This window comes from Balaenoptera borealis, assembly GCF_965194805.1.
Source record: "Balaenoptera borealis genome assembly, chromosome: 5".
Lineage (NCBI taxonomy): Eukaryota > Metazoa > Chordata > Mammalia > Artiodactyla > Balaenopteridae > Balaenoptera > Balaenoptera borealis.
In genome coordinates this window covers 63,755,355-63,770,564 of record NC_138862.1, presented here as the reverse complement: position 1 = coordinate 63,770,564, position 15,210 = coordinate 63,755,355, and the positions used below count along the sequence as shown (strand labels likewise).

The 15,210-nt window shown below is 39.3% G+C and overlaps 1 long non-coding RNA gene across 1 annotated transcript in view; it reads right to left on the bottom strand.

Moving 5' to 3' along the window:
- Positions 1-15,210, bottom strand: part of LOC309630078 — a 90,345-nt gene that overhangs the window by 6,870 nt on the left and 68,265 nt on the right. The window lies entirely within an intron of this gene.

Sequence of the window (15,210 nt, the reverse complement as noted above, 5' to 3'; positions counted from 1 at the left end):
TCCCTTAGCTGCGAAATGCATTCTAAGAAAAATATCTGAATTTATTGAAACCTGATTTTATGAAATGCCAGTTCACTGAATGAGAAGAGGAGATATAATTTCCTTTAAAACAGCATGCAGCATATGAGAGCTAGATTACAAACTGTGTATCTAAAGCTTTCATTTTTTAGGTTTGGAAAATTAACCCTGTGTGGTCCCAGGCACTGTGTTAACCCTTAGAGGTTCAAGGACAGGCAAGTAATGGGTCATCAGGAAACTTCCAGCCTGGGGCAGAGTTTCCCAAATTGTATTACGTGGAATCATGAAATATCACTGTCCTCTAAAATGTTGATAGGAATTTGATCGGAAAAGATATTTTATGGTCCAGCACAATATTCCTTAAGAAATTTATTTAGATAAATTAATTTGCTGCAGAACTTTCTAGAGCTTTTACTGTGAAACTGGTCACACTGAATCATGAAGAGGGTTTCCTTCACAAGGTACCTGTAAATTTATCACACATGGAATTTTTTCCCCACAGAACTACAAGCAATATCTTGTAAAATATGGAGATCCTTTCCAATATCCTGGCTTCATGTTAGCTCCTTCACCATATGGGGGGCATGACTTTGACAATTTTTGTCCTATGAATGTAATTATATCATGTGGTTGAACTGAATAGCTCACAAAATGGCCGTTATTCTTTCAATTACAGGAGATCGGTATAATAAAATGGGATAGACCAGTGTCTAGTGAATTTTTCTAAAAGAAATATCAAGTCCAGATAATTCAGGCCATTGTTAAGAAATTGTTTCTCCATGACTGATTTTAAATTGAATCAGGCAAATCTCAGTCCCAATTTTGACATGGCACATGGAGAGACGGTGTTTTGCCTTGGCTTTTCGATCAGAGACCACAGATGAATGAGGTCTACTGAGCAAATGTAGCCAAAAACTATAGCAATCAGTATCTGCTCATCCCTTCCTTGTGCTGAAGTCCTGAAAGAGCCTGCTACCCTTTATAGTCTTGTTCTAACTTAACTCCTCCCCCAGTAAATAACCAGCTTGAAAATGTACAAATCTGGTTTTCAAGTAGAGTTGGCTAAGGGGACTTTTTATCATGACCTGGATTTTTTTTTTTCTTTTTGTACTCCTGAACTTCAAGGTTTCATGTTTAGCAATGAAATTAAATTAAAAAATGAAACGGTAAGTTCTACACACCAGATTAATCCATTAAGCGCTACTCAAAATATTCAAGTTTGTCTCCGATAGTTTTTTCTTTTTCTTCCAGACAGTGTATGCCCATTAAAGCTCAGGAACTGTCCTACCAGAACAAACCAATGGCCCACTCAGTCTAGAATCCTGCTTCCAACAGCAGTTAATAGTGAATGCTTCAGAGGAAGATGGCAACATTTGATAATGATCTCTATCCAGCGGAAAAACCTCTACCTCCTGCAGAATGAATACTTACAGATAGCAATGAAATGTGGAATGAATCTGATTTTAAGCAAGTAGCCCCAAGTCTTTAGTCGAAACCCTATATTATTTTGAAATGTATTTTTGTTCAAGTCAGTACAGAACCAGTGGTGCAAACCGGATCCTAAAATGAACCAAGCTATTAACCAAAAGCTAAGAGATGTGGACTTACTGACTATTTTGCAGAAACTGTCTATCCTCCTTCAGGATTCTTGGTGGCAGTTACTCTGCCTTACTCATCTTTGCATCTTCATCTTGTAGCAAAGTTCCATAGAGTCAGGTAGTATTTGCAGAAATGCATGAAATATGATTTACTCTTAAAAATGGAAGTATCCAGGTCTTTGTGTCACATATGCATGAGTGAATGTGTGTTTAAAGTCAATATATATGTGTAAACATATGGACTTTATATATACATGTAAATGTATAAACACATTCATACCCATAGTGTTTTAGTAGTTTTAACATCAGTCTCAGGCTTAAACATAAAGTTATTCATGAATTCTATAACTTCATTATAAGTTGAGGGAATTTGCAAACAGAGGGGAAGAAAAGGAAAAATTGTTTCTATTTGTAAGTATAGAGTTCAAGGCATTATAGTTCAAAGAAGTGGTGGTATAGCTCTTTGATTTCCACCATGAAATGTATTCATATTATTGTACATCCCTGGGATCAGACAATCCAATTAATTTAAAACCTATGCCTTGGATCTGACAGACCCAATGGTCTTTTTGGGGATAAATGTTGAAATGTCAACTCCATAAAATGGTAAAACCTGATTTCTCTCTATTAAAGTTACCACAAACCACTTATTGATTTTTTTTTAAAAAGAGAAATAAGAAGAATCATGTACCAATTGAATAGGAAGTCAGACAATCCAATTACAGTTACGAAACTGAAACACTGGGTCTGACAGGACCACTGATTGCGAAAGACTGCCAGAAAATGCAAGAGAGTAGTTGCCCACCCACATACACACATATCCAAGGATGCATCTCCTGGGGTAAGAAAGGAACTAAAATGAATAGTCATGGAAGGTCAAAGGCCAACATTTTATTAGCTGCTTATTGTAGTCATATTGGGCTGCATTATATATATGAAAGTTTACCAGTGGTCAGTGGTCGCTGAAGGAATTTTGTTTCATTTCAATTATGCTCTACTGTTGGAGGATCTGACTACCCAAAGTGTGTACATAAAATGAAATTATTATTTACTGTGCCAGAGAAAAACTGACCTCCTTCAGCTCAGCAGCACAGTCTTTACTCTGTGGCTTAAAATTTATCCATCATTATCCAATATTTATTGATTGCCCATTTGATTCATACCATTAGATAAAGGTGCTTCAAGGAGTGCTTGTTGAAATGAATCACAGAAAGATTTGATCCGTACACTCAGAGAAGGGGTGGGAATTTTGTTAAGCAGGTAACCTTGTTGTGATCCTATTGCAAGAAAACAGGTTATTTCTAAAAGATATATGTGACAAAATGTAGCAACCCCCTTTTTCTCTTCCACGTGCAGGGTGAGGAAGTGGAATTGAGTACTAGCAGAGGACCCTGATAGCCATGCTAAGGGCATGAGGACCCCTGGAATGGATTCCTCTCTGGATGGTGGGAAAACATCCAGCATCATGAACTGTTGACATCATCTGAAGCCATTCTTAGATATGGTGAATGTTGCTTTCTTAGAGCAGCACACTCTCTCCTCTTCTAAGAAGTGACTTAGTAGTGGCGATAGCAGCAGAAGAGAAACCTCTCCTAGGTTGCTTACATTTTAGGTTGTTTAAGCTCCATTTGCACAGTGAGAAGTCAAGCCTGCTTCATAGCTCCTGTCTCTCTGTAGTGGCAGAAAGTTTGTAAGGACCTCTGATAAGAAACAGATAAATGAAAGTTTAGTTTCTAACCCATCTGAGTTCAGGGCTCTGTTTTCCCATTAATACAGAGAAGCTGCTGCTGCCGTGGCATATGGATGGGGAATAGGACCCATTCAGAGTTCAGCAAGTTCCTTCAGATCCAGGGGCCATTGTCTCTGCATAAAATTAGGCGGAATCCCCTGCCACTGTTGGGGTCACTGCTATCATGGGCTATTTCCACATTCCTATCTGTAGTGTCCAAGGAACTGTGAAGCATTAACTCTTTGACCCCAGTTCCTAATGCTGCCTTGCAGACATCTCAAATAACTGTAGGAACATAGAAAGTGAAAACCATGCTTCCTCAGTCTTGTAGCCTGGGTTCAGAGATCTTTATCCAATTCTTCTATCATAACTTTGCCTTGACCCCTTGTGACCCACACCAGCTGCCTAGCAGTGTTCTACCATTTGTTGGCACACCACACTAATCACTCACTGTTAGCCCCATCTCACCAAAGTTCAATGACAGAAATCCAGGACACATATTCTTCTAGAGTAGAAAGGCTAAGAATCTGATTAGCACTAGCAATCATCTCCACTGCAAAGGATTCAATAAAAAAATGCCTAAGTGATAAAACAATACATCCACAAGCTAGGTATCACTCAAAATACAAGAGAATCACAGAGATTAAAAAAATATATGCCATAGAGTACTTTTAATAATCCTCATGCCTACCTAAAGAGATGTGTCTTCTTCGGCTCAAAATTGGGGAATAGGGAGAAGGTACTAAGGAGAGAGCTCATTCAACCCCTTATTCTGGGAGAACTGGTTGCCATAACAACTGGCTTTATTACTTTATTCATGTTCCCATGTTATCTTTTCTTGTTACTCTTAGAACGTCCCTTGCCGTAACAACAAATAACATGCAAAAGGCAGCCAGATCTTGTTGGTAAGTCACAGAATCTTTTGCTTTGCAAGCAAATGTGTTATTCTTTCTAAAGATAAAGAAAAAAAAGCATGAATGACACCTGACTAAGTAACAGTTCACTAAATTTCTATGGAGATATTTATTTCTTCAGTTCTTTAAAATTGGTAGTTTTAATTGCTTGCTCAGAAATGGTAAATGTAAATAGTACTCCATAAAGTTAGAGATGCATCAGGGAAAGGAACTCAGTGGATGGTTTTTACGGCTCATCCCTGCATGGCAGCATCTATTATCATAATGGTTGTTGAGCCCACAGAGTTCTGCCAGTCTCAGTGTTAGTCAACGTGGGGAGAAAAGAAACCAGCGTGATGTTGGATGATTTACAAAATCTCCCAACACTTCTTCAAAATATGTAACAGTGTCACCATTTTGCATGAGAAAAATAACATAAAGAAAGAGTAAACCACAGCAAAATACCATTCAAGGGAGGAATCAGATTTTGAATCTAGTTGTTTAGGTTCCAAAGCCTAATTCTTTCCAGACGACCTTGCTGAAAATCATATAATTCCCCTGCTTTTGTAACTAACACCCTCCCAGACGTATTGCTTTTTACCACTAGCTTAATTAAATCATTAAAGTTTATGGTATCTTCACTTGTGAGTATTTGGAAACTATAATTTCTAAGGTGAAAATTGGTATATCTCTGTCAGTTAGTTTCTTTTTCTTGCCTCAAGTCAGAAAAACCAATGAATCAACAAACAGAGATCAGAGTTACCCATGTAAAATGACCCCATTTAAGAATGTTACAGCATAGGTGAAAAAGCTTAGGTTTTAGAAGTAAACACAAAGGGAAATACATTCAGACATGAAGTACATTTCTGTTCAGATTATATCTATTTTGAAGACCAGTTTAACTTATTTGATCATAAACTTCTAAAGGAAATGTGATGTCAAAGTTGTATCCTTATGCACCACAACACACATGCCTCTTAGTCCATCTCAGTGTATCACAAAGGAGGACACGTGACAGAGCCCAAAGAGATGGAAGACTTCACTCAAAGTCATAACAACACATGTAGGTGTAAGGCATTCTTTTTCTTTTTAAGCCATTAATTTAATTAGCAGTCAATCATCCATTCTGTTTGAAGGGACTAAGGAAACAAAATATAAGGATTTGTTCTTGGTCCTTGAGGAGGATACACTCTTGTGGGAAGACAGACATATGGACATCCACAGTGTGACTTCATATGTACCAATTATAATCAGTGCAAACATTCTTGGGTACTCCCCAGGTTTCACACACACACTCACAAAATTCATGTGCATGAAAGATGCTCAGTAAATATGTGTAGAATGAATGGCTGCAAGAATGTGTGGCTTCATGTATATTTCATCTGTACACTGATTTCTAAACATATCCAGACATATCTGAAAGTCTGAAGATTGTTTCTGGGTACAGTGGCACGATGACATGAAGGTTCTGGGTAATAATAGCCAGAGTTCCAGAAATAAGCCTCAAGCCACGGTTTTGTTTTTTGATTTTTAACTCAGACTCTGGACCCATAAACTGCTTAACTATAGCAAATCTCAAAAATGGAGAATTTGATAGTACAACTCTTCTCTCTGCTTTATCAGGTTAATTATACTTTGTAGCTCTCAGCTGAATACCCTGCAGTGTGTTGACAACTTTCTGTGCTCACTGCTTAATTTTACTGCATTTGTTATGAAATTTTCATTCCCTACTGGCAAAAAGTACGTTACATTCAGGAAGAAAAGAAACATTTACATCTTCTCTTTTTATTGCTTCAAGATTTACTTTATTTTTAGGATACAGGCAATGATACTCACACTTTTGGCAAAACAATCCTTACACTTAAGACCAGATAGTAGAATGTGACTACATGACTGACCCAGTGCTTGCAGGGGTCGGCTTACCTTTGGACACTTTCACAGAGAAGGTGGGAATTGGCTGAACTGAAAAACAACAGCAGCTTCACCTCTAGGGTTATTTCTCCTTATTTATATCCATAGAATTGTGCAATGGATCCTGAAGCGTTCAGATGAAGCTGTAATAGGAAGACACGTGCATCCAAAATTCATCTCTGTGTTTTTTTTTTTTTTAATACAAAAGGATATTTAGAATGTAGATAGCTACTAAAGAGCATGATTTTTAAAACAGAGTAGAGAAGAGAGATTATGAGGAATGGTAAAAATTAGAAATGTTTCCCCGAGAAAAAGAAAACTAGAAGAAGCCTAATCCAATTAAAATAAAGAATTGCTATGCAGAATATTCAGATCAGTTGTCCTGTGTGTCTGCTAAGAACACAGAGTCAGTTAAGCCTCACGGATAAAAAAAGGGATTGCAATAGCAAACAGATTACCAAGCGAGATATTTGAATCATCATCTTAAAAACTTCTTAAAATAAGATGGAAGTTATATTCGGTTCAGGACCCAATATTTTTAATCTCAAAATTATGTTTTCCCTTACTCCAAATATTGAGATTTCTAGATATGGGCTCCTTTTTTTTCCTCTGTAGCAAAGATTTTTTTTTTTTTAAACATCTTTATTGAAGTATAATTGCTTTACAATGGTGTGTTAGTTTCTGCTTTATAACAAAGTGAATCAGTTATATATATACAATATGTTCCCATTTCTCTTCCCTCTTGCATCTCCCTGCCTCCCACCCTCCCCATCCCACCCCTCTAGGTGGTCACAAAGCACTGAGCTGATCTCCCTGTGCTATGCGGCTGCTTCCCACTAGCTAACTATTTTACATTTGATAGTGTATATATGTCCATGACACTCTCTCACCCTGTCACATCTCACCCCTCCCCCTCCCCATATCCTCAAGTCCATTCTCTAGTAGGTCTGTGTCTTTATTCCCGTCTTGCCACTAGGTTCTTCATGGCCTTTTTTTTTTTTTTCCTTAGATTCCATATATATGTGTTAGCATACTGTATTTGTTTTTCTCTTTCTGACTTACTTCACTCTGTATGACAGACTCTAACTCCATCCACCTCATTACAAATACCTCCATTTCATTTCTTTTTATGGCTGAGTAATATTCCATTGTATATATGTGCCACATCTTCTTTATCCAGTCATCTGATGATGGACACTTAGGTTGCTTCCATGTCCTGGCTATTGTAAATAGAGCTGCAATGAACATTTTGGTACATGACTCTTTTTGAACTATGGTTTTCTCAGGGTATGTGGCCAGTAGTGGGATTGCTGTGTTGTATGGTAGTTCTATTTGTAGTTTTTTAAGGAACCTCCATACTGTTCTCCATAGTGGCTGTATCAATTTACATTCCCACCAACAGTGCAAGAGTGTTCCCTTCCCTCCACACCCTCTCCAGCATTTACTGTTTCTGGATTTTTTGATGATGGCCATTCTGACTGGTGTGAGATGATATCTCATTGTAGTTTTGATTTGCATTTCTCTAATGATTAATGATGTTGAGCATTCTTTCATGTGTCTGTTGGCCATCTGTATATCTTCTTTGGAGAAATGTCTATTTAGGTCTTCTGCCCATTTTTGGATTGGGTTGTTCGTTTTTTTGTTATTGAGCTGCATGAGCTGCTTGTAAATCTTGGAGATTAATCCTTTGTCAGTTGCTTCATTTGCAAATATTTTCTCCCATTCTGATGGTTGTCTTTTGGTCTTGTTTATGGTTTCCTTTACTGCGCAAAACCTTTTAAGTTTCATTAGGTCCCATTTGTTTATTTGTGTTCTTATTTCTGTTTCTCTAGGAGCTGGGTCAAAAAGAATCTTGCTGTCATGTATGTCATAGGGTGTTCTGCCTATGTTTTCCTCTAAGAGTTTGATAGTGTCTGGCTTTACACTTAGGTCTTTAATCCATTTTGAGTTAATTTTTGTGCATGGTGTCAGGGAGTGTTCTAATTTCATACTTTTACATGTATCTGTCCTATTTTCCCAGCACCACTTATTGAAGAGGCTGTCTTTTCTCCACTGTATATGCTTGTCTCCTTTATCAAAGATAAAGTGACCATATGTGCGTGGGTTTATCTCTGGGCTTTCTATCCTGTTCCGTTGATCTATATTTCTGTTTTTGTGCCAGTACCAAACTGTCTTGATTACTGTAGCTTTGTAATATAGTCTGAAGTCAGGGAGCCTGATTCCCCCAGCTCCATTTTTCGTTCTCATGATTGCTTTGGCTATTCGGGGTCTTTTGTGTTTCCATACAAATTGTGAAATTTTTTGTTCTAGGTCTGTGAAAAATGCCTGTGGTAGTTTGATAGGGATTGCATTGAATCTGTAGATTGCTTTGGGTAGTAGAGTCATTTTCACAATGTTGATTCTTCCAATCCAGGAACATGGTATATCTCTCCATCTATTTGTATCATCTTTAATTTCTTTCATCAGTGTCCTATAATTTTCTGCATACAGGTCTTTTGTCTCCTTAGGTAGGTTTATTCCTAGATATTTTATTCCTTTTGTTGCAATGGTAAACGGGATTGTTTTCTTAATTTCACTTTCAGATTTTTCGTCATTAGTGTATAGAAATGCAAGAGATTTCTGTGCATTAATTTTGTATCCTGCTACTTTACCAAATTCATTGATTAGCTCTAGGAGTTTTCTGGTAGCATCTTTAGGATTCTCTATGTATAGTATCATGTCATCTGCAAACAGTGACAGCTTTACTTCTTCTTTTCCGATTTGGATTCCTTTTATTTCTTTGTCTTCTCGGATTGCTGTGGCTAACACTTCCAAAACTATGTTGAATAATAGTGGTGAGAGTGGGCAACCTTGTCTTGTTCCTGATCTTAGTGGAAATGGTTTCAGTTTTTCACCATTGAGGACAATGTTGGCTGTGGGTTTGTCATATATGGCCTTTATTATGTTGAGAAAAGTTCCCTCTATGCCTACTTTCTGCAGGGCTTTTATCATAAATGCGTGTTGAATTTTGTTGAAAGCTTTCTCTGCATCTATTGAGATGATCATATGGTTTTTCTCCTTCAGTTTGTTAATATGATGTATCACGTTGATTGATTTGCGTATATTGAAGAATCCTTGCATTCCTGGGATAAACCCCACTTGATCATGGTGTATGATCCTTTTAATATGCTGTTTGATTCTGTTTGCTAGTATTTTGTTGAGGATTTTTGCATCTATGTTCATCAGTGATATTGGCCTGTAGTTTTCTTTCTTTGTGACATCTTTGTCTGGTTTTGGTATCAGGGTGATGGTGGCCTCATAGAATGAGTTTGGGAGTGTTCCTCCCTCTGCAATATTTTGGAAGAGTTTGAGAAGGATAGGTGTTAGCTCTTCTCTAAATGTTTGATAGAATTCGCCTGTGGAGCCATCTGGTCCTGGGCTTTTGTTTGTTGGAAGTTTTTTAATCACAGTTTCAATTTCAGTGCTTGTGATTGATCTGTTCATAATTTCTATTTCTTCCTGGTTCAGTCTCGGCAGGTTGTGCATTTCTAAGAATCTGTCCATTTCTTCCAGGTTGTCCATTTTATTGGCATAGAGTTGCTTGTAGTAATCTCTCATGATCTTTTGTATTTCTGCAGTGTCAGTGGTTACTTCTCCTTTTTCATTTCTAATTCTATTGATTTGAGTCTTCTCCCTTTTTTTCTTGATGAGTCTGGCTAATGGTTTATCAATTTTGTTTATCTTCTCATAGAACCAGCTTTTAGTTTCATTGATTTTTGCTATTGTTTCCTTCATTTCTTTTTCATTTATTTCTGATCTGATCTTTCTGATTTCTTTCCTTCTGCTAGCTTTGGGGTTTTTTTGTTCTTCTTTCTCTAATTGCTTCAGGTGCAAGGTTAGGTTGTTTATTCGAGATGTTTCCTGTTTCTTGAGGTAGGCTTGTATTGCTATAAACTTCCCTCTTAGCACTGCTTTTGCTGCATCCCATAGGTTTTGGGTCGTCATGTCTCCATTGTCATTTGCTTCTAGGTATTTTTTGATTTCCCCTTTGATTTCTTCAGTGATCACTTCGTTATTAATTAGTGTATTATGTAGCCTCCATGTGTTTGTATTTTTTACAGATCTTTTCCTGTAATTGATATCTAGTCTCATAGCGTTGTGGTCAGAAAAGATACTTGATATGATTTCAGTTTTCTTAAATTTACCAAGGCTTGATTTGTGACCCAAGATATGATCTATCCTGGAGAATGTTCCATGAGCACTTGAGAAAAATGTGTATTCTGTCGTTTTTGGGTGGAATGTCCTATAAATATCAATTAAGTCCACCTTGTTTAATGTATCATTTAAAGCTTGTGTTTCCTTATTTATTTTCATTTTGGATGATCTGTCCATTGGTGAAAGTGGGGTGTTAAAGTCCCCTACTATGATTGTGTTGCTGTCGATTTCCCCTTTTATGGCTGTTAGTATTTGCCTTATGTATTGAGGTGCTCCTATGTTGGGTGCATAAATATTTACAATTGTTATAGCTTCCTCTTGGATCGATCCCTTGATCATTATATAGTGTCCTTCTTTGTCTCTTGTAATAGTCTTTATTTTAAAGTCTATTTTGTCTGATATGAGAATTGCCACTCCAGCTTTCTTTTGATTTCCATTTGCATGGAATATCTTTTTCCATCCCCTCACTTTCAGTCTGTATGTGTCTCTAGGTCTGAAGTGGGTCTCTTGTAGACAGCATATATATGGGTCTTGTTTTTGTATCCATTCAGCCAGTCTGTGTCTTTTGGTGGGAGCATTTAATCCATTTACATTCAAGGTAATTATCGATACGTATGTTCCTATTCCCATTTTCTTAAATGTTTTGGGTTTGTTATTGTAGGTGTTTTCCTTCTCTTGTGTTTCTTGCCTAGAGAAGTTCCTTTAGCATTTGTTGTAAAGCTGGTTTGGTGGTGCTGAACTCTCTCAGCTTTTGCTTGTCTGTAAAGGTTTTAATTTCTCCATCAAATCTGAATGAGATCTTTGCTGGGTAGAGTAATCTTGGTTGTAGGTTTTTCTCCTTCATCGCTTTAAGTATATCCTGCCACTCCCTTCTGGCTTGCAGAGTTTCTGCTGAAAGATCAGCTGTTAAACTTATGGAGATTCCCTTGTGTGTTATTTGTTGTTTTTCCCTTGCTGCTGTTAATATGTTTTCTTTATATTTAATTTTTGATAGTTTGATTAATATGTGTCTTGGCGTGTTTCTCCTTGGATTTATCCTGTATGGGACTCTCTGTGCTTCCAGGACTTGATTAACTATTTCCTTTCCCATATTAGGGAAGTTTTCAACTGTAATCTCTTCAAATATTTTCTCAGTCCCTTTCTTTTTCTCTTCTTCTTCTGGGAACCCTATAATTCAAATGTTGGTGCATTTAATGTTGTCCCAGAGGTCTCTGAGACTGTCCTCCGTTCTTTTCATTCTTTTTTCTTTATCCTGCTCTGCAGTAGTTATATCCACCATTTTATCTTCCAGGTCACTTATCCTTTCTTCTGCCTCAGTTATTCTGCTATTGATCCCATCTAGAGTATTTTTAATTTCCTTTATTGTGTTTTTCATCATTGCTTGGTTCCTCTTTAGTTCTTCTACGTCCTTGTTAAATGTTTCTTCCATTTTGTCTATTCTATTTCCAAGATTTTGGATCATCCTTACTATCATTATTCTGAATTCTTTTTCAGGTAGACTACCTATTTCCTCTTCATTTGTTAGGTCTGGTGTGTTTTGACCCTGCTCCTTCATCTGCTGTGTGTTTTTCTTTCGTCTCATTTTGCTTATCTTACTGTGTTTGGGGTCTCCTTTTCACAGGCTGCAGGTTCGTAGTTCCCGTTGTTTTTGGTATCTGTCCCCAGTGGCTAAGGTTGGTTCAGTGGGTTGTGTAGGCTTCCTGGTAGAGGGAACTAGTGCCTGAGTTCTGGTGGATGAGGCTGGATCTTGTCTTTCTGGTGGGCATGTCCACGTCTGGTGGTGTATTTTGGGGTGTCTGTGGACTTATTATGATTTTAGGCAGCCTCTCTGCTAATGGATGGGGCTGTGTTCCTGTCTTGCTAGTTGTTTGGCATAGGGTGTCCAGCACTGTAGCTTGCTGGTCGTTGAGTGAAGCTGGGTCTTGATGTTGAGATGGAGATCTCTGAGAGATTTTTGCCGTTTGGTATTACGTGAAGCTGGGAGGTCTCTTGTGGACCAGTGTCCTGAAGTTGGCTCTCCCACCTCAGAGGCACGGCCCTGATGCCTGGCTGGAGCACCAAGAGCCTTTCATCCACACGGCTCAGAGTAAAAGGGAGAAAAAATAGAAAGAAAGAAAGAAAGAAAGAAAGAAAGAAAGAAAGAAAGAAAGAAAGAGGATATAATATAGTGAAGTAAAATAAAACTATTATAAAGCAAAGCTATACAGACAAAATCTCACCCAGAAGCATATACATATACACTCACAAAAAAAGGAAAAGGGGAAAAATTAATATATCCTGCTCCCAAAGTCCACCTCCTGAATTTGGGATGATTCGTTGTCTCTTCAGGTATTCAACAGATGCAGGCACATCAAGTTGTTTGTGGAGTTTTAATCTGCTGCTTCTGAGGCTGCTGGGAGAGATTTCCCTTTCTCTTCTTTGTTCGCACAGCTCCCGGGGTTCAGCTTTGGATTTGGACCCGCCTCTGCGTGTAGGTCGCCTGAGGGCGTCTGTTGCCCTCCCAGAGAGAACGGGGTTAAAGGAGCAGCTGCTTCGGGGGCTCTGGCTCACTCAGGCCTGGGGGAGGGAGGGGTATGTATGCGGGGCGAGCCTGCGGCGGCAGAGGCCGGCGTGACGTTGCACCAGCCTGAGGCGCGCCGTGCGTTCTCCCGGGAAAGTTGTCCCCGGATCACGGGACCCTGGCAGTGGCGGGCTGCACAGGCTCCCGGGAGGGGCGGTGTGGATGGTGACGTGTGCTTGCACACAGCCTTTTTGGTGGCGACAGCAGCAGCCTTAGTGTCTCACGCCCGTCTCTGGGGTCCGCGCTGATCGCCGCAGCTCACGCCCATCTCTGGAATTCGTTTAGGCGGCGCTCTGAATCCCCTCTCCTTGTGCGCCACGAAACAAAGAGGCAAGAAAAAGTCTCTTGCCTCTTTGGCAGCTGCAGACTTTTTCCCGGACTCCCTCCCGGCTAGCTGTGGTGCGCTAACCCCTTCAGGCTGTGTTCACGCCGCCAACCCCAGTCCTCTCCCTGCGATCCGATCCAACCGAAGCCCAAGCCTCCGCTCCCAGTCCCGCCCACCCCGGTGGGTGAGCAGACGAGCAGTGGGTGAGCAGACGAGCCTCTCGGGCAGGTGAGTGCTGTTCGGCACCGATCCTCCATGCGGGAATCTCTCCGCTTTGCCCTCTGCACCCCTGTGGCTGCGCTCTCCTCCGTGGCTCTGAAGCTTCCCCCCTCCGCCACCCGCAGTCTCTGCCCGCGAAGGGGCTTCCTAGTGCATGGAAACCTTTCCTCCTTCACAGCTCCCTCCCACTGGTGCAGGTCCCGTCCCTATTCTTTTGTCTTTGTTATTTCTTTTTTCTTTTGCCCAACCCAAGTACGTGGGGAGTTTCTTGCCTTTTGGGAGGTCTGACGTTTTCTGCCAGTGTTCAGTGGGTGTTCTGTAGGAGCAGTTCCACGTGTAGATGTATTTCTACTGTATCTGTGGGAAGGAAGGTGATCTCCGCATCTTACTCTTCCGCCATCTTCTCTCTCCCCCTCACAAAGATTCTTAAAGGAGTAGGAAAGAGCTGTCACCCCTGGACTTGTGTCCCCCACCCTCAGAAATGCCAGCAAGCTGCCAACTGTTGAGAAAAGTGTGGCAACCAGCTTGAGCATCACTAGTATCTCCCCACCTACTACTTTCAGCCATTATTATCAATACCAACCTGAGTATCTTGATATCCCTTTCAGTTCTGTGTTTCTACAATGCTATTATAAACAAGAATGTATTGATTCTCCATTTGAGATGTAAAACTAACATGCTTTTTAAAGAAATTATTTCTATTTGTAGTAGATAAAAGAGTAAACATATGAGAGACATGAGAGATATATAAGGATAAACAGAAAATAAGAAAAAAGATGAATTTTAAGTTAAAGGTTTGAAACAGGACTCTGAAAATAAGGAAATAAAAAGGCTTCCTAGGAGATATATTCTGAATAATGCACCATGAAAATATCTTGTGTATTCTACAGAGGTGGCATCAGAAAAATGGGCAAAGGTATGCAATGGATGTGTTGAGAAGTAATCATTGCATAGGTAGCTTAAACTATGTGGTTAAAATAGCAATTGTTTCCTCAAGATCCCTAAAGTCCAAGAGTGAGTTCAGGAACAGGTTGATCTCTGGGGAGAAAGCAGGGCCCTGTGAATAGATAAGGATGTAACTGTCTGGACTGAAGAATTCCATTCCATATTACTGCTGAGTGTGGTCTCAGTAGAAGGGAATGCGCTTTGGAAGCATAGCCTGGTCCCAAGGCTGTAGTGAACCCTAGTACCAGCTTGATGTGTATCAGGGGAGTTAGCAGTGAGAGTGAAATAGGAAGAGCTTGAGATTTTTTCAAGAAAGCATAGGTTTGATCTGTGACATATTGAATTTTAATATGACAGTGTTGAGCTTTTATAAATGACCACTTGGGATACAGTAAGTGGGGTGGGGGACGTTGGAGGGAGGGAAAGGGGAGAGAAAGCATAGGATGAGAATGATAAAGAGATAGATAAAAGAAAGCTAATTGGAACTGTGGTCACTTGAATTTTTATGATTAACTTTCATATAAGATTTAGTCCTTTGTCCTTTATATAATGGTAAATTTAAGAGGAAAAATAACTATTTGAAAAGAGATGATTATTCATAGCTGTTTGATTTGACAAGTTAAAGGAGAGAATTAAAAATGAGTCTACTTTTCCAGGAATTATATCTTGAAGACTTGAATTTATATTGTGCTTTATACATTTAATGCCCTTTTATCTTCAGAACAACCCCACAGAGTAAGATCTTTAGCATAGGACCTGACACACTGTAAAACTCAGTAAAGCCTTGATACCTCAAATGGCAACCATGATGATAGATA